Genomic DNA, 22722 nt, shown 5'->3' with positions numbered 1-22722 from the left:
AGTGTTTCCGTGCTGTATTTTCCGCACCATGGGCACAGCGGATTTGGTTTTCCATAGGTTTACGTGGTACTGTAAACGTGATGGAAAACTGCTACGAATCCGCAGCGACCAATCCGCTGCGGATTGGCAGCCAAATCCGCACCGTGTGCACATAGCCTTATTCTAACCCTAATTCCAACCCTAGCCCTAATTCTAACCCTAACCCTAATTGTAACCCTAATCCTAATTCTAACCCTAACCCTAATTCTAGCCCTAAGTGCAACCCTATCCCTAAGTGCAACCATATCCCTAAGTGCAACCCTATCCCTAAGTGCAACCCTAAGTGCAACCCTAACCCTAAGTGCAACCCTACCCCTACACCTAACCCTACCCCTAACCCTACCCGAAAAACAAAAATAAATATATTTTCTGTATTTTATTATTGTCCCTACCTATGGGGGTGATAAAGGGGGGGGGGGTTATTTACTATTTTTTTTATTTTGATCGCTGTGCTAGAACCTATCACAGCGATCAAAATGTACAGGGAACGAATCTGCCGGCCGGCAGATTCAGCGGGCGCACTGCGCATGCGCCCGCCATTTTCCAAGATGGCGACGCCCATGCGAGAAGACCGAGGACACTGGGAGGGACACCGGGACTAGGTAAGTATGGGGGGGTGCGATCGGACAGCGGAGGGGGGCGGAGGGGAGAGGAAGGCGCTTAGGGCAGGACGGAGGGGTAGGGAACACTGACGGCGGCTGCAGATCGCCGTCGCTAGTCGTGGGGGGGCCAGATCGGGGTCTCCAGCCATGGCAGATGCTATTGCAGCATCAGCCATGGCTGGATTGTAATATTTCACCAGTTTACATAGGTGAAATATTACAGATTGCTCTGATTGGCTGTTTCACTTTCAACAGCCAATCAGAGCGATCGTAGCCACGGGGGGGTTGGGGGGGGGGTGGGGTGAAGATGATACTGCCATAGTGTTCTCACACAATACCGCCACACAGATCACACATAATACTGTCCTATAGTTCTCACATAATACCATCATATAGATCGCAAATAACGACGCCATAGTGTTCTCACATAATAACGCCATATACTTCACACATAATACCGCCATTCACTTCTCACATAATACCGCTATATAGATCACACATAACAGGGGGGGAGAGGAGTGCATAGGAGAGGATTAGATACACGGCCCAGCAGTTAGTATCACACATAGGAGTATTAGACACACAGCTCAGCAGTCAGTTTCACACCGGATAGTATTAGATACACAGCTCAGTCAGTATCACACAGGATAGGACTAGATACACGGCTCAGCAGTCAGGATCACACAGGTGAGGATTAGATACTCGGTTCAGCAGTCAATATCACACGGGATAGGATTAGATATACAGCTCAGCAGACACTATAACACAGGAGAAAATTAGATACACGGGCCAGCAGTCAGTATCACATGGGATAGGATTAGATACACAGCTCAGCACGGGATAGAATTAGATACACAGCTCGCAGACAGTATCACACAGGAGATGATTAGATACACAGGCCGGCAGTCAGTATCACACAGGATAGGATTAGATGTATGGGTCAGCAGTCAGTATCACACGGGAGAGGATTAGATAAACGGGCCAGCAGTCAGTATCACACAGGAGAGGATTAGATACACAGGCCAGCAGTCAGTATCACACAGGAGAGGATTAGATACACAGGGCGGCAGTCAGTATCACACAGGATAGGATTAGATACACGGGCCAGCAGTCAGTATCACACAGGATATGATTAGATACACAGGGCGGCAGTCAGTATCACACAGGAGAATTAGATAGACAGGGCAGCAGTCAGTATCACACAGGATAGGATTAGATGCACAGCATAGCAGTCAGTATCACACAGGAGAATATTAGATGCATGGCTCAGCAGTCAGTATCACACAGGAGAGGTTTAGGTACACGGCTCAGCAGGCAGTTTCACACAGGAGAGGATTAGGTACATGGCTCAGCAGGCGGTATCACACAGGAGAGGATTAGATACACGGCTCAGCAGTCAGTATCACACAGCAGAGGATTAGGTACACGGCTCAGCAGTCAGTATCACACAGTATAGTAATAGATACACCACGGTCTGATGTCCTTGATCAGTGGCTGCTAGCAGCACAGAGAGACTCTTCCCCTCCCCCCTCTGTTACCTCTCTGCATGATAAGGACAATGGACTGCAGCACTTCATCCTCTCTAGGGATTCTAGAGATCACAGCCACACACCAGGCAGCAGAGAAGGGGATAGGGAACGGCCACTGACAGTGTGCAGGTGAGACAGATGGAGCTGCCCCTCCAACAGCCCGGCTCTCAAGTCACTGGGGAGCTCACAAGTACACTCCACTGTGGGCTGAAGAAAGATGGCGCCGACCTCATGCCTCTGCTGTGATGTGGAGACAGCCCAGGGGGCGTTGCCAGATCACAGCAGGGAGCAGCTCAATGATAGGTATGGGTTCGGACGCCGACCGCTGACTCCTATGCCCAGAGCTGCCGTACTTGCAGAGTGTAACTGTCGTGCAGCTACACTTACACTCCTGCAAAGGAAAATGGCGGCGCCCAGTGGCTGCAAAAATAATTAATAATAAAAAAGATATTAAAGTTAAAAATAATTTTGTATTAAAAGTAATTGTTTATATAAACAATCATTTTTAATACAAAAACAAAATTGCGGCACCTTCCCTTTAAGGATCCTATAACACTATTAACCTGTAGATATAGGGTTAAGTTGAAGGTTAATAGTGTTCTGGAGGTTCTTAGTCGCTGTACTGAAAGTGTGATCTTTGCTTCTCCTGAGAGTCACTGGCTTTCAGTCATGCAGGTTGTGCCCGGAGCTCTTACAGTCACCGCTCACAGGACTTAGGGCAGTGACTGTAAGCACACAACAGCAACGGCTGGCAGGCTACACATCAGGTAGGTCACACCAGAAGCCTGCCACCTTCTTTTTTTGTGATACTAAAGAAAATAGGGAATATGGTTACTGTATTTTTACACGTAATTTTCACCCCTAATTACCATGTATTTTGATGTCTGGACTGGTCAGTCTGTAGTTTAGCAGAACTGCCCTATCCTGCCGCAAGCTATCAAGCTGTTCCTCCCATGGCACTATGGTGATTACAAAACATATGAATCAATCCAACTTTCTACGTAAGAGAACACAATGCTAAGTTACAATTTAATATATTCTCTATCTAGTAGGCATTCTTCGCACCCATGTACAACAGGTACAACAAACACACACAAATATACATCTTACCGTCTCGCCGAAAGTAAAATGCAGGAAATAATTTGTTAAATTTATAGCAGGGTTGTGGTTTTGTTTTAAGACGCTCACTCCTTCTCAGAAATATCTCAACTCTGTCAGGATATAAAAATATGAAATATAGTTACTAACATTTACTACAAATCAAATTCAAGACAGCAACATTTCTGAAATCCCTTTTTTTAGCATGTTAAAACACTTAAACGTTCAGCAGCAATTTTTCAATAAACGTACTTTTTTCTTTTATAGTGAACCACTTTGGTTCTGAAGTGACTTGGAGGTGCCTATATTTCAGAGAACCCTCAAAGAAGACCACATTATGATAACGGCACCCTTCAAGGTACTCAAAACCACATTCAAAGTTTGTTAACCCTTGAAGTACTTCACAGGAATTAGAAAAAAATGTTTTCTTTTACCAAAATGTTACTTTAGCTACATATTTTCACAAGGGTAACAGCAGAATTTGTTGTGCAATTTTTCCTTCACATGCAAGTAACCGATATGTGGTTAGAAACTACTGTAGGGCTCTGCAAAAATGCAGGGCTACTAGGCTTTTGAAGTGCAATTTTGGCTAAAATGCTTTGCGGGTGCCATGTGACATTTGAGAAGCCTCGAGAGTGCCAAAACTGCAAATGAAGCCATTTTACAAATTACACCCCTCTCAGGTGTGGTTGCAACTATTATGACTGCACAGGTGTTTTCCAGAAATCAGCATGCAACTAGTGTTGCAGAGTGCACATTTGCCAGTTTAGTGCCCTATAGGTTGTGCCCAGCTTGAGCTTCTGGAGACTCGCACCATTCCTAATGTTATGTCAACTCTCCCTTCTATAGTAATGACAAACTTTGGGGAAGCTATGTACAATGAGGCACGCTCTGGCTCCACCTCGATTGGGCCTTTATGAGCACAGGTTTTCTTTGGGTGGAAGCCTTGTCGTTTTTCCAGAACCTTTGACCTATCTGCAATGTGGAAACTCCATATATTTCGACTGCAAGATGATGGACCTGAGTGAGGGCTTGTTTTCTGTGGGATGAGTGGAAGCTTCTCTTGGTACTATTTTGGAGTACATACCTAATGCTGAGTTGAGCAAATCGTAAGGCTCATGTGCTTGACCCAAGTAATGAGTATAATGGAAGTCAATGGTGAACGCAATCTATTTAAAGTAGCCCTGAAAAAAGCAATCAGTTTAATGTAGCAGCATCAAGGACTGTTATTTCATCAAACATACTGGGGACTATAGTGGAGCATTTCACATCTACTCAGCCTGATATGGAGGATACCAGGATCTTCTGTACTTACTGTACAAACTTTTTTTTGCAGTGTGAGAACTTCCTATGTGACAACCACCTGACAGCTCACAAGGCACTGGATCATATACTAATAGAACCCATCGGCTCCTTTGATTTCAAACATTTTTCCCTCAACTAGCAGGTGGATCCACAGAAAAACATTTTTTCCTATTACTAAGGAGTCGGTCTCCTTCATTGGTAAATTGTATGCACTAAGTGCAAGGGATGCCAAAAATTTGAAGGAGGCATTCTATTATCCCTTTGAAGAGGTGCAGCGGAGGGCCTCAGAAAACATTTTTCCCCATTATTAGGGAGTGTGTATCCTAGGCTGGCCCTTTTTGGGAAACATTTTTTTTAGGTTTTATATTATTTCTTTTATTTTTTCTACATGTTATTTTTTCTTGCAATTTTCCCCCTTTTTCATTCCTTTTCATGTATTTTTCAGTAACTTACAGGTGTTCTTGTTCTGTTTGTGATTCTTGAGAAGGCGGCAGCATCTGTTGACTGAGCGTCGTACCAAAAGTAAACATTTCAATCACGAGGTGGGAAGTGGGTGCGCGATGCGCCGATACAACTGCAGCACTCCGGTGAATGCAGTGGCACTCCCACTACGAACACGAACTAACCAGTATTAACCCCTTTACCCCCAAGGGTGGTTTGCACGTTATGGACCGGGCCAATTTTTACAATTCTGACCACTGTCCCTTTATGAGGTTATAACTCTGAAACGCTTCAACGGATCCCAGTGATTCTGACATTGTTTTCTAGTGACATATTGTACTTCATGATAGTGGAAACATTTCTTTGATATTACCTGCGTTTATTTGTGAAAAAAACGGAAATTTGGCGAAAATTTTGAAAATTTCGCAATTTTCCAACTTTGAATTTTTATGCAATTAAATCACAGAGATATGTCACACAAAATACTTAATAAGTAACATTTCCCACATGTCTACTTTACATCAGCACAATTTTGGAACCAACATTTTTTTTTGTTAGGGAGTTATAAGGGTTAAAAGTTGACCAGCAATTTCTCATTTTTACATCACCATTTTTTTTTAGGGACCACAGGAATTTTTGGAATGTTTAAATAAAAATGAACATAAAAAATTTACTTCAGCTCCAATTTGTTTTATTTTACCAAGGGTAACAGGAGAAAATGGACCCCAAACATTGTTGTACAATTTGTCCTGAGTACGCCGATACCCCATATGTGGGGGTAAACCACTGTTTGGGCGCATGGCAGAGCTCGGAAGGGAAGGAGCGCCGTTTGACTTTTCAATGCAAAATTGACAGGAATTGAGATGGGACGCCATGTTGCGTTTGGAGAGCCACTGATGTCCTAAACATTGAAGCCCCCCACAAGTGACACCATTTTGGAAAAGTAGACCCCCTAAGAAACTTATCTATAGGTGTGGTGAGCACTTTGACCCACCAAGTGCTTCACAGAAGTTTATAATGCAGAACCGTAAAAATAAAAAATCATTTTTTTTCACAAAAATTATCTTTTCGCCCCAATTTTTTATTTTCCCAAGGGTAAGAGAACAAATTGGACCCCAAAAGTTGTTGTACAATTTGTCCTGAGTACGCTGATACCCAAAATGTAGGGGTAAACCACCGTTTGGGCGCATGGGAGGGCTCGGAAGGGAAGGAGCGCCATTTGGAATGCAGACTTAGATGGAATGGTCTGCAGGCATCACATTGCGTTTGCAGAGCCCCTAATGTACCTAAACAGTAGAAACCCCCCACAAGTGACACCATTTTGGAAAGTAGACCCCCTAAGGAACTCATCTAGATGTGTTGTGAGAGCTTTGAACCCCCAAGTTTTCACTACAGTTTATAACGCAGAGACATGCAAATAAAAAAAAAATTTCCACAAAAATTATTTTTTAGCCCCCAGTTTTGTATTTTTCCAAGGGTAACAGGAGAAATTGGACCCTAAATATTGTTGTCCAATTTGTCCTGAGTACGCTGATACCTGATATGTGGGGGGGAACCACCGTTTGAGCGCATGGCAGAGCTCAGAAGGGAAGGAGCATCATTTGGAATGCAGACTTAGATGGATTGGTCTGCAGGCGTCACATTGCGTTTGCAGAGCCCCTAATGTACCTAAAAGGTAGAAATCCCCCACAAGTGACCCCATATTGGAAACTAGACCCCCCCAAGGAACTTATCTAGATGTGTTGTGAGAACTTTTAGCCCCCAAGTGTTTCACTACAGTTTATAACGCAGAGCCATGAAAATAAAAAATCTTTTTTTTTACCACAAAAATTATTTTTAGCCCCCAGTTTTGTATTTTCCCAAGGGTAACAGGAGAACTTGGACCCCAAAAGTTGTTGTCCAATTTGTCCTGAGTACGCTGATACCCCATTTGTTGGGGTAAACCCCTGTGTGGGCACACGGGAGAGCTCGGAAGGAGCACTGTTTTACTTTTTCAATGCAGAATTGGCTGGAATTGAGATCGGACGCCATGTCGTGTTTGGAGAGCCCCTGATGTGCCTAAACAGTGGAAACCCCCCAATTATAACTGAAACCCTAATGCAAACACACCTCTAACTCTAATCCCAACGGTAACCCTAACCACACCTCTAACCCAGACACAACCCTAACCCTAATCCCCAACCCTATTCCCAACCATAAATGTAATCCAAACCCTAACCCTAACTTTAGCCCCAACCCTAACTTTAGCCCCAACCCTAACTGTTCCCTTAACCCTAGCCCCAACCCTAACCCTAGCCCTAACCCTAATCCTAACCCTAGACCCAACCCTAACCCTAGCCCTAACCCTAACACTAACCCTAATGGGAAAAAGGAAATAAATACGTTTTAAAATTTTTCCCTAACTAAGGGGGTGATGAAGAGGGGTTTGATTTACTTTTATAGTGGGTTTTTTAGCGGATTTTTATGATTGGCAGCCGTCACACACTGAAAGACTCTTTTTATTGCAAAAAATATTTTTTGCGTTACCACATTTTGAGAGCTATAATTTTTCCATATTTGAGACCACAGAGTCATGTGAGGTCTTGTTTTTTGCGGGATGAGTTCACGTTTTTATTGGTAACATTTTCGGGCACGTGACATTTTTTTATCGCTTTTTATACCGATTTTTGTGAGGCAGAATGACCAAAAACCAGCTATTCATGAATTTCTTTTGGGGGAGGCGTTTATACCGTTCCACGTTTGGTAAAATGGATAAAGCAGTTTTATTCTTTGGGTCAGTACGATTACAGCGATATTTCATTGATATCATTTTTTTATGTTCTGGCGCTTTTATACGATAAAAACTATTTTATAGAAAAAATAATTATTTTGGCATCGCTTTATTCTGAGGACTATAACTTTTTTATTTTTTTGCTGATGATGCTGTATGGCGGCTCTTTTTTTGCGGGACAAAATGACGCTTTCAGCGGTACCATGGTTATTTATATCTGTCTTTTTGATCGCGTTTTATTCCACTTTTTATTCGGCAGTATGATAATAAAGCGTTGTTTTTTGCCTCGGTTTTTTTTTTTCCTTGAGGTGTTTACTGAAGGGTTTAATTAGTTGGACAGTTTTATAGGTTGGGTCGTTACGGACGCGGCGATACTAAATATGTGAACTTTTATTGTTTTTTTTTTATTTAGATAAAGAAATGTATTTATGGGAATAATATATATATTTTTTTCTTTATTTAGGAATTTTTTTTTATTTATTTTTTTTTTACACATGTGGACATTTTTTTAAAAACTTTTTTACTTTGTCCCAGGGGGGGACATCACAGATCAGTGATCTGACAGTTTGCACAGCACTCTGTCAGATCACCGATCTGACTTAGAGCACTGCAGGCTTACCAAGCGCCTGCTCTGAGCAGGCACTCGGTAAGCCACCTCCCTCCCAGCAGGACCCGGATGCCGCGGCCATCTTGGATCCGGGACCTGCAGCGAGGAAGGAGGTAGGAGACCCTCGGAGCAACGCGATCACATCGCGTTGCTGCGGGGGTCTCAGGGAAGCCCGCAGGGAGCCCCCTCCCTGCATGATGCTTCCCTATACCGCCGGCACGCCGCGATCATGTTTGATCGCGGTGTGCCGGGGGTTTATGTGCCGGGGGCGGTCCGTGACCGCTCCTGGCACATAGCGCCGGATGTCAGCTGCGATAGGCAGCTGACACCCGGCCACGATCGGCCGCGCTCCCCCCCGTGAGCGCGGCCGATCGCGCTGGACGTACTATTCCGTCCTTGGGAAGTAGGGCCCACCCCACATGGACGGAATGGTACGTCCAATGACAGAAAGGGGTTAAATACTTCCATCCTTTATGTCTTTTTATTGGTTAACCTCTTATATAAAATATACCCACTCCCAAAATGCAGACACCACCCCCGGAAAAAGCTATTGCGAAACAGCATTAGGGTTGGGTATGTGTGGCTGTCTTTGCCTCCTGATGTACCTTCTTTTTTATTCTCAGGTGATGTAGTCTTTACTTTATCTATTCCCTTTGCTTGACACTATGTCTTTATGTATGTTGGGGTTAATTTATTGGCCCATAAGGGTATGTCTCCACGTTCAGGATTGCATCAGGATTTGGTCAGGATTTTCCATCAGTATTTGTAAGCCAAAACCAGGAGTGGGTGATAAATACAGAAGTGGAGCATATGTTTCTATTATACTTTTCCTCTAATTGTTCCACTCCTGGTTTTGGCTTACAAATACTGATGAAAAATCCTGACCAAATCCTGATGCAATCCTGAACGTGGACACATACCCTTACAAAGACCTGCACTCTGCAGCAACCACATTGTGTTGTTTTAACAATTGTTTGGTCATATGTTAATAACCCCATGTCCTGATATTGATTATATGTTATTAATAAGGGTGAATGACTTATCTAAAGCTGTGTTGTTGTTAGACTACTGGAGAAAACAAGATGTATACTAATTATTTTGTCATATGTTAATAACCCTGGGTCTTGATACTGATAATACAGTGAGGGAAAAAAGTATTTAGTCAGCAACCAATTATGCAAGTTCTCCCACTTAAAAAGATGAGAGAGGCCTGTAATTGACATCATAGGTAGACCACAACTATTAGAGTCAAAATGAGAAAACAAATCCAGAAAATCACCTTGTCTGATTTGGCAAGATTTATTTTGCAAATTATGTTTGAAAATGCGTTTTTGGTCATTAACAAAAGTTCATCTCAATATTTTGTTATATATCCTTTGTTGGCAATTACAGAGGTCAAACATTTTCTATAAGTCTTCACAAGGTTGGCACACACTGTTTGCGGTATGTTGGCCCATTCCTCCATGCAGATCACCTCTAAAGCAGTGATATTTTGGGCCTTTCGCTGGGCAACACGGACTTTCATCTTGCTCCAAAGGTTTTCTATGGGGTTGCGCTCTGGAAACTGGCTTGGCCACTCCAGGACCTTCATATGCTTCTTACAAAGTCACTCCTTCCTTGCCCTGGGGGTGTGCTTGGGATCATTATCATGCTGAAGACCCATCCACGTTTCATCTTCAGTGTCCTTGCTGATGGAAGGAGGTTTGCACTCAAATTCTCACAATACATGGCCCCATTCATTCTTTCATGTACACGGATCAGTCGTCCTGGTCCTTTTGCCGAGAAACAGCTCCAAAGCACGCTGTTACCACCTCCATGCTTCACAGTAGGTATGGTGTTCTCTGGATGTAACTAAGCATTCGGTCTCCTCCAAACACGACGAGTTTTCTTTCTACCAAACAATTCTACTTTGGTTTCATCAGACCATATGACATTCTCCCAATACTCTTCTGGATAATCCAAATGCTCTCTAGCAAACTTCAGATGGGCCCAAACATTTACTGGCTTAAGCAGGGGACACATCTGGCACCACAGGATTTGAGTCGCTGGCGGCGCAGTGTGTTACTGATGGTAGCCTTTGTTACAGTGGTCCCAGCTCTATACAGGTCATTCTTCACTAGGTCCCCCCGTGTGGTTCTGAGATTTTTGATCACCGTTCTTGTGATCACTTAGACCCCACGGGGTGAGATCTTGCGTGGAGCCCCAGATCAAGGGAGATTATCAGTGGTCTTGTATGTCTTCCATTTTTTATTATTGCTCCCACAGTTGATTTCATCCCACCAAGCTGCTTGCCTATTGCAGATTTCGTCTTCCCAGCCTGGTGCAGGGCTACAATTTTGTTTCTGGTATCCTTTGACAGCTCTTTGGTCTTCACCATATTAGAATTTGGAGTGTGACTGTTTTAGGTTGTGGACAGGTATCTTTTATACTGATAACAAGTTCAAACAGGTGCCATTACTACAGGTAATGAGTGGAGGACAGAGGAGCCACTTAAAGAACAAGGTACAGGTCTGTGAGAGCCAGAAATCTTGCATGTTTTTAGGCAACCAAATACTTAAGTGGGAGAACTTGCACAATTGGTCGCTGACTAAATACTTTTTTCCCCACTGTATGCTATTCACAAGGGTGAAATATTGGCATCTAAAACTTAGTTGTTGTTGTCAGACTACTGGGGCAAAACAAGATGTATACTAAAGTAGCTAGGGGGCACAGCCTTATTTTTATGTAAACACATCCCCTGTTTGGAGGTTTATTCCCACCCTGATTTTTAGCTTCCCTTTTCTATTTTCTTTTAAGTATGTATTAATAAAATTTAAATTTTTATGAAATTCATGCTGGAATCTCTCTATGTCCTGAGGTGATACATTATCACTAATTGGGATTTGCATAAAATATATAAAAGAATGTTTGAGGTAGGTCTCTAAAAATTGTCAATTCAAGCATAATAAACACTCTTAAAAAATTTATAGCAAGGGTAGCATGATCACCAAGTTGATATGGTGGTAGTGGAAGAGGGTGACACAAAAAAACAAGAAATCCTGAAGCGTATACCCATGTTTGGATGGGAAGGGGTGCATGGAAATAGACCAGAAAAAAAAACACTGGATTTGAGTTTAAGTTCCGCTGCTGTCATCTGGTGGTGTACAGAGGTCTCTCCCAATCCAGTCCTTGTGCACTTTTAAACAAAAGTCATCCTGTCTGTAATTTTCAGTTGACAGGTGGGTGAGCCATAGCGGCAGGGCAGGCCAGGACCTCAAAAGGCATAGAGAGACAGTTCTTGCCAAGTGTCTAGCTTGGATTCCCAATAATCGTAAGCTACAGAGGACCCTAGTACGGTAAGGTACTCCTTCAGCATCTTCCAAAACTTTCCCTCTTGTCAGAGTACCCTGCTCATCAGAAAACTGTCCTAGACCTTTGAGAGTGTTCCTATGCCTCTGCTGCATCTGGTGTTTGTCTCCCTAGTTTTCATTACTTGGTTGTCCAAGGAACTGTGACCTCTACCGCCAGCGTATTTTTAATCATTCTTCAACTGGGGCCTTCTTGTACCGCAACATTTTACTAGACCTTTCCGCCACCTAAAGGAGAGATTTAACGTTTACCTTGTCTCGGGAAAGGCAGGGGAACAAAACCCAGCCATGTGTAGCAGACTGCCAACAGCCAAGACTTCCGTGTTCCCATGAAGAGGACAGCTGTCCATGTAGCCGCTCTCGTCATCAGGCCATCCACGCTGACCAGAAGGGATGAAGATGGTGTGGGTACTACTGTCTGTGGAGAACCAGCTTCTGTTTTTCCTCCTCATTATCACATAATCTGAGTTGAGAAGATGAGATGAGGCTAGACTGTGTAGCATCATCCAGTATAGTTTCTTGCTCCATCTCAACTTGCCCCGTCTGCAAAAACTTCTCTTTAACTTTGAGCAGTGACCATTTTAGTAGACAGAGAAGCGGGATGGGGATGCTGATTATAGCGTCAACGTTCACCATCTTGGTTGAGTCCTCAAAGTTTTGGAGAACGACACAGATGTCATACATCCATGCCTACTAATCAGTTCTTATGTGCAGAAGCTGACAGGAATACAGATATGTATGGAGTAGCTGGTAATCAACTACAGCCCTCTGCTGCTCACAAAGATTTTCCAACATATGTAACATGATGGAGTTACAATGTTTGGTGACATTGCACACCAGTCAGTGAGCTGCAAGTTGGAAACGCTGCTGCAGCACTGCCAGGGCAGCAGCAGCTGTAGCTAATTTGTGGAAAAGGGCCCACACACGGCGTACTTTAACAAGTAGCTCAGGCAAATCAAGATTTAGAAAACCTGCTGAACCACTAAGTTGATTACGTGGGCTGTTGTGAACTCTGTGTTCAAGCTCCCTCTTGTGGTCACTGGTAGTATGGTGTGACTTTTGCTTTGGGCTCCCCCTGGTGGCTTTGCCTGTTATCCTGCTGGTCTCTGGCTATCAGCTGGTTCGTTATCCTCTGGGAGGTTCCTATATAGCTCTGTTTTACTTCCACTTGTTGCCGGCTGTCGATGTAATCAGTGCTACTCAGATTCCTTCTGACTACCTTGCTCCCAGTCCATCCAGGATAAGCTAAGTTTTGTTTGTTCATTTTTTGATCAGCAGTGTTTATCATGTTTTCTGTTCCAGCTTGCTAAAATGTAATTCCCTCGCTTGCTGGTTGCTCTAGTGGGCTGAGTTTCTCCCCACACACCGTTAGTTGGTGTGTGGGTTCTTGAAATCTCAGGATGGATATTTTGTAAGGGTTTTTTATTGATCGCATAGACCCCTGCTCTATTTTCTGCTTTCTAGTACTAGTGGGCCTCTTTTGCTGAATCTGATTTCATCCCTATGTATGTGCCTTCTTCTTACTTCACCGTTAATATTTGTTGGGGGCTTCTATATCTTTGGGGATTATTTCTCTGGAGGCAAGCGAGGTCTTTCTTTCTCTTTAGGGGTAGCTAGTTCCTCAGGCTGGCTCGAGACGTCTAGGAATTTTTTAGGCACGTTCACCGGCTACCTCTAGTTGTTTTGGATAGGTTCAGATTTGCGATCAGTCCAGTTACCATCTCCCTAGAGCTCGTCCTTAGTTTAATCACTTGCTGATCTATTTGTGATCCTCAGCCACTAGGGATCATAACAGTGGGCCAGGCATGGTATGTGTGCGAGGTTGTCAATCTTCAGAGCTGCCACCAGGTTACAGCCATTGTTACATGACAATCCATAGTGTAGGTTCAGGGAAGAGAGCCAAAGATCAGTTTGGCTGCTAGCCTTTTTCAACAACCCAGCGGCAGTGTGCGGTTTGCCACCTAAGCAGATTAGCTTCAGCACAGCTTGTTGCCACTTGGCAGAGGAAGTGCTGCAGTGCTACCAGCTTGAGACTGATGTTGAAGTTTATGAGATGGAATATGGGGAGGAAGTGCAAGAACTGCTGTAGAAGGTGGGGGCAACCCTGATTGAACTATGACCCGCAATCCTCGGTGTCGGAAGCACATGTTCCGTCCCAGGGTCCGACTGGGTCCCAGCTTCTACAATGTTCACCCACTGTGCCATCAGGGAAATATAGCCTCCCTGGCCACAAGCACTTGTCCAGGTGTCGGTGGTTAAGTGGACCTGACGAGTCACAGCGTTGGTCAAGGCGCATCAATAGGAGCAAAATTCTCTCCATCTTTTGCCAATTTATTTGTGTCTTGGTGGGAAGACGCAAAAATTTTCTCTGAAAATAATCCAATCCAGTCTAGTATATTTAGCTAAGCTAGATATATGGATGACATAATCATTATTAGGTCTGCTGACGTTTCTGATATTCCCAAATTCATGAGTTATCTGAATAATAACTGTAACCTTTTTATTACCCACACCCATAAAACCAACATCAGTTTTTTGGACTTATTGATCTCTGTGGACAGGAATACGGTAAAAACTACTTCTTTCCGCAAGGAAACTATGGGCAACACAATTTTGAGAGCTGATTCCTGTCATCCGAGACATGTGAGGGTTAATATTCCAAGGGGAGAATTATAGAGATCTAAAAGTAACTGCAGTGTCCTGCGCGTGTCCTGCCTCCCGTGACGTCACGGCTTGTGATTGGTCGCGTCGCCCATGTGACCGCGACGCGACCAATCACAAAGCCGGAACGTAATTTTAAAATCCTGAAGGACCTAAAATTACGTCACGGCTTGCTGTGATTGGTCACGTCGCGGCCACATGGGCGACGCGACCAATCACAAGCCGGGACGTCACGGGAGGCAGGACACGCGCGCATTTTAAAATGTGCGCGTGTCCAGCCTCCCGTGACGTCACGGCTTGTGATTGGTCGCGTCGCCCATGTGACCGCGACGCGACCAATCACAAAGCCGGAGCGTAATTTTAAACTACTGAATGTCTAGAAGGACCTGAAAATTACGTCACGGCTTGCTGTGATTGGTCGCGTCGCGGCCACATGGGCGGCACGCGACCAATCAGAAGCCGTGACGTCACGGAAGGAAGGAAAAGCGCGCATTTTAAGTACAGAACACTGCCGGTTCCCTCGGTGAGGTCCAGGCTGCGTCGGACAGGTGAGTGTTGTGAATTCTGTTTGTGGGCTCCCCCGGTGGTCTGTTATGGTAGTGTCTCTTATGTGCCTTCCTCCATCTCTGATTACCTGTCGCCACCCTCTTGGGGAGTTTCCTATTTAAGGCTGCTTGGCTGTTAGTCACATGCCGGCCATCAATGTGCTAGTAGCATTCTGTTGCATTCACCTGCCTCAAGTTCCAGTTCAGCTAAGTTGAATTTTGTTTCTTGTTTTGCTATTTTTGTCCAGCTATCTGCAATGTGACTCTTCAGTGCTGGAAGCTCTTGTGGACAGAAAATTACTACTCCAGTGGCATGAGTTGTCACTGGAGTTTAAAGTAATTTCTGGATGGTGTTTTTGAATAGTGATTTTTAGGTCGACCGTGAAGTAACTCTTTCCTGTCCTTCTGCTATCTAGTAAGCGGACCTCACTGTGCTAAATCTGCTGTTCATCCTACGTATGTCATTTCCTCTGAACTCACCGTCAATATCTGTGGGGGCCTACTATCATCTTTTGGGGTTCCTCACTGGAGGTAAGGCAGGCCTGTATGTTCCTCTTATAGGGGTAGTTAGATCTCCGGCTGGCGCGTGGTGTCTAGGGCATCGTAGGTACATCCCCCGGCTACTGTAAGTGTTGGGTCAGGTTCAGGTCACGGTCGACCTTAGTTTCCATCACCCGAGAGCTAGTCCGTTTTGTATTTTTTTCCCATGGTCATTGGGGTAACCATAACAGTTTGGCCGGCCAATAAAAAATCTATGTGTTAAAATATGCACTAAAGTAGGAAGGAGAAGAAAAGGTTTTTTTTTTTTTTTTCTGTGTTTGAAAGTGCACCTTAGTTTGATCATTTGTATTCCTTGCTTAAACTGCAGTCTTCAGCCTTTTTTTTTTCTCCTCTCCTCTTAACCTCTGAATGCTTGGGTTACACCCATTTGAAACATGGATCCACAGAGTTTAGTTGCGGGTTTGAATAACCTTGCGACAAAAGTACAGAACCTACAAGATTTTGTTATACGTGCTCCAATGTCTGAACCTAAGATTCCTCTGCCTGAATACTTTACCGGAGACAGATCCCGGTTTTTGAGTTTCAGAGAAAATTGCAAATTGTTTTTGTCTCTGAGATCTCACTCTGCTGGTGATCAGACTCAACAAGTTAAAATTGTTATCTCTCTACTGCGCGGCGACCCACAAAGTTGGGCATTTGCATTATCGCCAGGGGATCCTGCGTTGTTAAATGTAGATGCGTTTTTTCAGGCTTTGGGGTTGCTTTATGAAGAACCTAATTTGGAGATTTTGGCTGAGAAAGCCTTGATAGCTCTTTCCCAAGGGCAAGATGAAGCTGAGATATACTGCCAGAAATTCCGTAAATGGTCGGTGCTTACTAAATGGAATGAGTGCGCTTTAGCAGCTAATTTCAGAGAAGGTCTCTCTGATGCCGTGAAGGATGTCATGGTGGAAAAGATCTTGGACTCCCGTGTTTCCAGACGGAAACTTCAGTATCTGGTTAAGTGGAAAGGTTATGGCCAGGAGGATAATTCTTGGGTGACAGCATCCGATGTTCATGCTCCCGATTTGGTTCGTGCATTTCATAGTGCTCATCCAGGTCGCCCTGGTGGTTCTGGTGAGGGTTCGGTGCCCCCTCCTTAAGGGGGGGGTACTGTTGTGAATTCTGTTTGTGGGCTCCCCCGGTGGTCTGTTATGGTAGTGTCTCTTATGTGCCTTCCTCCATCTCTGATTACCTGTCGCCACCCTCTTGGGGAGTTTCCTATTTAAGGCTGCTTGGCTGTTAGTCACATGCCGGCCATCAATGTGCTAGTAGCATTCTGTTGCATTCACCTGCCTCAAGTTCCAGTTCAGCTAAGTTGAATTTTGTTTCTTGTTTTGCTATTTTTGTCCAGCTATCTGCAATGTGACTCTTCAGTGCTGGAAGCTCTTGTGGACAGAAAATTACTACTCCAGTGGCATGAGTTGTCACTGGAGTTTAAAGTAATTTCTGGATGGTGTTTTTGAATAGTGATTTTTAGGTCGACCGTGAAGTAACTCTTTCCTGTCCTTCTGCTATCTAGTAAGCGGACCTCACTGTGCTAAATCTGCTGTTCATCCTACGTATGTCATTTCCTCTGAACTCACCGTCAATATCTGTGGGGGCCTACTATCATCTTTTGGGGTTCCTCACTGGAGGTAAGGCAGGCCTGTATGTTCCTCTTATAGGGGTAGTTAGATCTCCGGCTGGCGCGTGGTGTCTAGGGCATCGTAGGTACATCCCCCGGCTACTGTAAGTGTTGGGTCAGGTTCAGGTCACGGTCGACCTTAGTTTCCATCACCCGAGAGCTAGTCCGTTTTGTATTTTTTTCCCATGGTCATTGGGGTAACCATAACAGGTGAGTATAGCAATATTTTTTATTTTAATTCTTTATTTTACACATTAATGTTGTTTCGATACCGATACCCGATACCACAAAAGTATCGGATCTCGGTATCGGAATTCCGATACAGCAAATATCGGCCGATACCCGATACTTGTGGTATCGGAATGCTCAACACTAGTCGCTGCACATTTATGCTTGCGATCCAAGGACTGGGGTAGGGACAACTGAACACTGCACGTGTGCAAAGACACGTGCAGGGTGGGAGGCATCTTCGTCAGCATCATGGACAGGGGATTGGCGTGCACATATAACAGAGGAAGAGGCAGTGGTGTCACCTGCAGACACGGTTTCTGGACCTGGGCATTCGGCCCAAGTAGTCGGGTGCTTTGCTTGCATATACCTGAGCATGCTGGTGGTAGTCAAACTGGTAGTTGTGCTGTCCCTGCTGATGCTGCCATGGCAAATGTTGCAAATGGCCTTTTTTTTGGCTAACTGCACTGTCTTTAAAAAAGCGCCAGACTCATGAGCACCTAAACCTTGGCAACTTCACCCGTGTTGGTGCTCTGGGAAATAGTGGCCTGCCTTGTGTCTGTGGCCACCCCACTGCCTCTTCCTTCCTGTTGTGGTGCTGTGGATCCATCCCCTGAGTGCTGCTGTCCTCACTCTGCATGTCACCTTCCCATATTGGGTCAGTGACTTCATCGCTCATCACTTCGTCTTCAACTTCGGCACCCTGGTCCTCCTCCTGATTTGCTGACGTAACAACACCACTTGTTGGCAATTGTGTCTCATCATCATCCACCTCTTGCGCCGGTAATTGCATTTTCCCACCTTCGCCCTCTTGTGAGTGTGGCTGCTCAAATATTTGGGAATCGCTACATGCGATTTTTTCTTAATAAATTATTTTTTGTATGTGAAGGAGGGGTTTTGAGACTCAAATCTAGCACGATAAATGCCGTATAACATGTCACTGCTGAAAAAAATTGCAGTATTAGGCCACGTTCACACGTTCCTGATTTCCCTGCTGTTTTTCTGCACTAAAAACCGCAGCTCTTGGCAGAAAACGCAGGTGCGGTTTTTGGTGCGTTTTGGTGAGTTTTTGGTGCGTTTTTTGATGCGGTTTTTAGTGCGGTTTTTTATGCAGTTTTCTCTGCAGATTGTCTGTGTTTGACACAAATAAAGCTTTAACTGCAGTGGGAAAAAAAAAAAAAAAGAAATGATGTCATTTCCTTGTCCAACCCTTTTCTTCTTCCATCCTCCATTTTGGGACTAAACACCAAAATGAGTGGACGTGTTTTGAATGACAGCGCTCCGCAGAGTGCTGAGCGTAGGCCAGATCACAGCCCGCGGATCCAGCTCTATCCAGCTATTTAAGTGCCACGTATTTAAGGCTATGTTCACATTTGCATTGTGCGCCGCAGCGTCGGCGACGCAACGCACAACGCAAACAAAAACGCAGCAAAACGCATACACAACACTGCGTTTTGCGACGCATGCATCCTTTTTTTGGTTGATTTTGGACGCAGCAAAAATGCAACTTGCTGCGTCCTCTGCACCCGGATGCGTGCGCCGCAGTGACGCATGCGTCGCAAAACGCAAGTGCAACGCATGTCCATGCGCCCCCATGTTAAATATAGGGGAGCATGACGCATGCGGCGACGCTGCGGCGCAGACCGCAAATGTGAACGTAGACTTAGTGCCACGTATCACGTATTTCAGTGCCACGTATTTAAGTGCAACGTATTTAAGTGCCACGTATCACGTATTTCAGTGCCACGTATTTCAGTGCAACGCATTTCAGTGCCACGTATTTAAGTGCCACGTATCACGTATTTAAGTGCCACGTATCACGTATTTAAGTGCCACGTATCACGAATTTCAGTGCCATGTATTTAAGTGCAACGTATTTAAGTGCCACGTATCGCGTATTTCACTGCCACGTATTTAAGTGCCATGTATCACGTATTTCAGTGCCACGTATTTCGGTGCCACGTATTTCAGTGCCACGTATTTCAGTGCCACGTATTTCAGTGCCACGTATTTAAGTGCCACGTATTTAAGTGCCACGTATCACGTATTTCAGTGCCACGTATTTCAGTGCCACGTATCACGTATTTCAATGCCACGTATTTCAGTGCCACGTATTTAAGTGCCACGTATCACGTATTTCAGTGCCACGTATTTAAGTGCCACGTATCACGTATTTAAGTGCCACGTATCACGTATTTAAGTGCCACGTAATTCAGTTGCATGTATTTTTGCTATTGTAAGGTGGCATTAATCCCGGTTAATAATGGAGAGGCGTCAATAATCCATTATTACTGCTATTAAAATGATTTAAAAAATATATATATAGGGGGACCCCCCCAAAAAAAAACAAAAAAAAAAAATGACATAGGGTGCCCCTATATTTTTAGGCCAGAAAGGCTAGGCAGACTGCTGCGGGCCAATATTTGTGGCCTGGGAAGGGGTTAAAATATCCATGGCTGTTCCCAGGCCATGAATATGAAGCCCACAGCTGTCTGCGTAGCCTTTCTGGCTCAGAAATAAAGGGAGAGCCCCCCCCAAAAAAAGTGTTGGGGTCCCCCTATATTTTTAGGCCAGAAAGGCTACGCAGACAGCCGTGGGCTTATATTCATAGCCTAGGAAAGGGGCCATGGATATTTGCCCCCCCCCCCCCTGGCTACAGATATAAGTCCGCAGCCGCCCCAGAAAAGGCGCATCAAAATGATGCGCCAATTCCGGCACTTACCCCTCTCTTCCCACTCCTGTGTAGCGGTGGGATATGGGGTAATGAGGGGTTAATGCCACCTTGCTATTGTAAGGTGGCATTAAGCCCAGTTAATAATGGAGAGGCGTCAATAAGACGCCTATCCATTATTAATCCAATGAAAGGGTTAAAAAAAAACCCACAAACACTAGAAAAAAAATATTTTAATGAAATAAAGACACCCACTTTTTGACCATATTTTATTGTACGCTCAATCCGTCCTGAAGACCCTCGACCTGAAAAAGACGCAAAATAAAAAAACAAATTCATACTCCCTGGCCCTGTCCGCAGAAATCCATCGAGGGTCTCACGAAGATCTTCCATGGAGAACAGACACATCCAGAGATATGTCTGCTCTCCACGGCTGCAGCAACACACTGACAGGAGCCATAGTTCCTGTCGGTGTGTCACTGCGCATGCGCGAGCGAGTGAGTTTACCGGCGGTCATTGACCCCGGCACTCTCGCTTAACGGCAGTGCTGCGTGGGAAAGTTCAACACAGCTGTACTGCCGTTAACCGAGACGCCGGAGCCATTGAACTCCGGAACAGTACGCGATACACTGCTAGGAGCTTCGCTCTTGGCAGTGTATCGCCGGAGAGCAGCCGATCGGCGTGGGACACTCGTTTTATGGATTCTGCGGACAGGGAGTATGAATTTGATTTTTTATTTTGGGATTTTTTCTAGGGGATCGAGGGCTTCGCCTACCAGTGTGCTGTTGGTGAGTATATACTCTGTGTTATATGTTGTATGTACTGTGTGTCATGTATGTGTATTGTGTGTGTTTTGTGTAACTTTACAACTGTGCTTAGTCGCCGGACACAGGGACAACTCTCCCATCCTAATACCGGATGGGAGTAGTAGTCCCATACGGCGACTTAGCACAGTGGTGGCACTAGCGTCGCATGGGGACACACACACACACACACATACCAAATCTATCAAACGGCCGACATCGATCCCCATGCGACGGTATGCCTCCATGTCTCTTCGGAACACACTCCGCCCACGCACTTCCGCCCACGTACTTCCGCCCGCTTCCCCGCACTTCCTGCTGCAGCGGTTTCTCCACCCATAACCGCAATAAAACCCGCAGATATATTTTTGAACTGCGGGTTTTACTGCGGGTTTGACCTCACAATGGAGGTCTATGGGTGCAGAACCGCTGCAGTTCCGCACAAAGAAGTGACATGGTCCTTCTTTTTTACCGCAGCTATTCAGCGCGGCTTTTTTAGTGAATTTCAGGATCATGTGCACAGCGTTTCCTGTTTTCCATAGGGTTACATTGTACTGTACTGTTGTGAAATTGGATTCTGGGCTCCCCCGGTGGCCACTTGTGGAATTGAACTTGTGTGCATCATCCCCTCTGTTCACCTGCTCCTATCAGGATGTGGGAGTCGCTATATAACCTTGCTCCTCTGTCAGTTTCATGCCGGTCAACAATGTAATCAGAAGCCTTTCTGTGCATGTTCCTGCTACCAGACAACTCCCAGCTAAGTTGGACTTTTGTCCTTGTGTGTTTTTGCATTTTGTTCCTGTTCACAGCTGCTGTTTCGTTACTGTGTCTGGAAAGCTCTTGTGATCGGAAATTGCCACTCTGGTGTTATGAGTTAATGCTAGAGTCTTAAAGTAATTTCTGGATGGTGTTTTGATAGGGTTTTCTGCTGACCATGAAAGTGCCCTTTCTGTCTTCCTGCTATCTAGTAAGCGGACCTCGATTTTGCTAAACCTATTTTCATACTACGTTTGTCATTTCATCTAAAATCACCGCCAATATATGTGGGGGCCTCTGTCTGCCTTTTGGGGAAATTTCTCTAGAGGTGAGCCAGGACTGTCTTTTCCTCTGCTAGGATTAGGTAGTTCTCCGGCTGGCGCTGGGCATCTAGGGATAAAAAACGTAGGCATGCTACCCGGCCACTTCTAGTTGTGCGGCAGGTTTAGTTCATGGTCAGTATAGTTTCCATCTTCCAAGAGCTAGTTCTCATATATGCTGGGCTATGTTCTCTCGCCATTGAGAATCATGACAGTTTGACCGGCCCAAAAAAGGGTTAAATTACTGGCTGAGAAAGGAGAGAAAAAAGAAGTCTGCTACAATTTTTTTTTTTTTTTCCTCTAGTTCTGAGTGTGCTCTTAATTGAATCACTTGCTAGTCTGCCTATACTGCAGCCTTCCTCTCTTTCTCTCCTTCTAATCCTTGAATGGCTCTGTGTTCACCTGTTTCAAATGGATCTTCAGAGTGTAGCTACAGGTTTGAATAATCTCGCCACAAAGGTACAAAATTTGCAAGATTTTGTTGTTCATGCACCTATGTCTGAGCCTAGAATTCCTTTGCCTGAATTCTTCTCGGGGAATAGATCTCACTTTCAAAATTTTAAAAATAATTGCAAATTGTTTTTGTCCCTGAAGTCTCGCTCTGCCGGAGACCCTGCACAGCAGGTCAGGATTGTAATTTCCTTGCTCCGGGGCGACCCTCAAGACTGGGCTTTTGCATTGGCACCAGGGGATCCTGCGTTGCTCAATGTGGATGCGTTTTTTCTGGCCTTGGGGTTGCTTTATGAGGAACCTCATTTAGAGCTTCAGGCGGAAAAGGCCTTGATGTCCTTGTCTCAGGGGCAAGATGAAGCTGAAATATACTGCCAAAAATT

General features: G+C 44.8%; 1 long non-coding RNA gene across 1 annotated transcript in view; it reads right to left on the bottom strand.

The window, feature by feature from the left end:
• LOC143773876 (uncharacterized) overlaps positions 1-22722 on the bottom strand; it is a 71691-nt gene that overhangs the window by 28765 nt on the left and 20204 nt on the right. Inside the window, exon 2 of the long non-coding RNA XR_013215420.1 lies at positions 3281-3381. This is a non-coding gene — a long non-coding RNA (uncharacterized LOC143773876). The remainder of the gene's footprint in view (positions 1-3280; positions 3382-22722) is intronic.

This window comes from Ranitomeya variabilis, chromosome 5, assembly GCF_051348905.1.
Source record: "Ranitomeya variabilis isolate aRanVar5 chromosome 5, aRanVar5.hap1, whole genome shotgun sequence".
NCBI lineage: Eukaryota > Metazoa > Chordata > Amphibia > Anura > Dendrobatidae > Ranitomeya > Ranitomeya variabilis.
Note: the sequence above shows the minus strand (reverse complement) of the source record. Positions and strands in the feature narration are given on the sequence as shown.